This window comes from Pituophis catenifer, unplaced genomic scaffold (assembly GCF_029215685.1).
Source record: "Pituophis catenifer annectens isolate HBS135680 unplaced genomic scaffold, rPitCat1.0.hap2 SCAF_39, whole genome shotgun sequence".
NCBI classification, from domain to species: domain Eukaryota; kingdom Metazoa; phylum Chordata; class Lepidosauria; order Squamata; family Colubridae; genus Pituophis; species Pituophis catenifer.
The window spans coordinates 115,001-117,500 of record NW_027256919.1 but is presented as its reverse complement, the minus strand read 5'-3'; positions in this window follow the sequence as shown (position 1 = coordinate 117,500).

Genomic DNA, 2,500 nt, shown 5'->3' with positions numbered 1-2,500 from the left:
ACCGAGGCCCGGGGCCCCCGCGCCGGGATCCCGTACATCCATCAAGGCGGGGAAACAGAAACACTCTAGGCCGGCCGAGGCCCGGGTAAACCGGACCCGCCCGAGGCCGTCCCGGTAGACCGGGACGACTGCCCGGCGCGGACACCCCCGGGGGCCGGCGTGGGCACCGAGGGGACGGCGGAGGTCCCCGACCGAGGCCCGCGGCGCCGGAGCCGGGATCCCGTGCATCCATCGTGGCGGGGGAAACAGAAAGGCTGATCCGGCCGGGGCCCCGGTAAGCCGGACCCGCCCGAGGCCGTCCCGGTAGACCCGGCCCTCTCCCCGTCTCGGGCACCCCAGGGGTCCGGCGTGGGCACCGAGGCGACGGCGGAGGTCCCCGACCGAGGCCCGCGGACCCGGAGCCGGGATCCCGTGCATCCATCGTGGCGGGGGAAACAGAAAGGCTGATCCGGCCGGGGCCCCGGTAGACCGGGAAGACTGCCCGGCGCGGACACCCCCGGGGTCCGGCGTGGGCACCGAGGCGACGGCGGAGGTCCCCGACCGAGGCCCGCGGCGCCGGAGCCGGGATCCCGTGCATCCATCGTGGCGGGGGAAACAGAAAGGCTGATCCGGCCGGGGCCCCGGTAGACCGGGACGACTGCCCGTCGCGGGCACCCCCGGGGTCCGGCGGGGGCACCGAGGCGACGGCGGAGGTCCCCGACCGAGGCCCGCGGACCCGGAGCCGGGATCCCGTGCATCCATCGTGGCGGGGGAAACAGAAAGGCTGATCCGGCCGGGGCCCCGGTAGACCGGGAAGACTGCCCGGCGCGGACACCCCCGGGGTCCGGCGTGGGCACCGAGGCGAAGGCGGAGGTCCCCGACCGAGGTCCGCGGCGCCGGAGCCGGGATCCCGTGCATCCATCGTGGCGTGGGAAACAGAAAGGCTGATCCGGCCGGGGCCCCGGTAGACCGGGACGACTGCCCGTCGCGGGCACCCCCGGGGTCCGGCGGGGGCACCGAGGCGACGGCGGAGGTCCCCGACCGAGGCCCGCGGACCCGGAGCCGGGATCCCGTGCATCCATCGTGGCGGGGGAAACAGAAAGGCTGATCCGGCCGGGGCCCCGGTAGACCGGGAAGACTGCCCGGCGCGGACACCCCCGGGGTCCGGCGTGGGCACCGAGGCGAAGGCGGAGGTCCCCGACCGAGGCCCGCGGCGCCGGAGCCGGGATCCCGTGCATCCATCGTGGCGGGGGAAACAGAAAGGCTGATCCGGCCGGGGCCCCGGTAGACCGGGACGACTGCCCGTCGCGGGCACCCCCGGGGTCCGGCGGGGGCACCGAGGCGACAGCGGAGGTCCCCGACCGAGGCCCGCGGACCCGGAGCCGGGATCCCGTGCATCCATCGTGGCGGGGGAAACAGAAAGGCTGATCCGGCCGGGGCCCCGGTAGACCGGGAAGACTGCCCGGCGCGGACACCCCCGGGGTCCGGCGTGGGCACCGAGGCGAAGGCGGAGGTCCCCGACCGAGGTCCGCGGCGCCGGAGCCGGGATCCCGTGCATCCATCGTGGCGGGGGAAACAGAAAGGCTGATCCGGCCGGGGCCCCGGTAGACCGGGACGACTGCCCGTCGCGGGCACCCCCGGGGTCCGGCGGGGGCACCGAGGCGACGGCGGAGGTCCCCGACCGAGGCCCGCGGACCCGGAGCCGGGATCCCGTGCATCCATCGTGGCGGGGGAAACAGAAAGGCTGATCCGGCCGGGGCCCCGGTAGACCGGGAAGACTGCCCGGCGCGGACACCCCCGGGGTCCGGCGTGGGCACCGAGGCGAAGGCGGAGGTCCCCGACCGAGGCCCGCGGCGCCGGAGCCGGGATCCCGTGCATCCATCGTGGCGGGGGAAACAGAAAGGCTGATCCGGCCGGGGCCCCGGTAGACCGGGACGACTGCCCGTCGCGGGCACCCCCGGGGTCCGGCGGGGGCACCGAGGCGACGGCGGAGGTCCCCGACCGAGGCCCGCGGACCCGGAGCCGGGATCCCGTGCATCCATCGTGGCGGGGGAAACAGAAAGGCTGATCCGGCCGGGGCCCCGGTAGACCGGGAAGACTGCCCGGCGCGGACACCCCCGGGGTCCGGCGTGGGCACCGAGGCGAAGGCGGAGGTCCCCGACCGAGGCCCGCGGCGCCGGAGCCAGGATCCCGTGCATCCATCGTGGCGGGGGAAACAGAAAGGCTGATCCGGCCGGGGCCCCGGTAGACCGGGAAGACTGCCCGGCGCGGACACCCCCGGGGTCCGGCGTGGGCACCGAGGCGAAGGCGGAGGTCCCCGACCGAGGCCCGCGGCGCCGGAGCCGGGATCCCGTGCATCCATCGTGGCGGGGGAAACAGAAAGGCTGATCCGGCCGGGGCCCCGGTAGACCGGGACGACTGCCCGTCGCGGGCACCCCCGGGGTCCGGCGGGGGCACCGAGGCGACGGCGGAGGTCCCCGACCGAGGCCCGCGGCCCCGGATCCGGGATCCCGTGCATCCA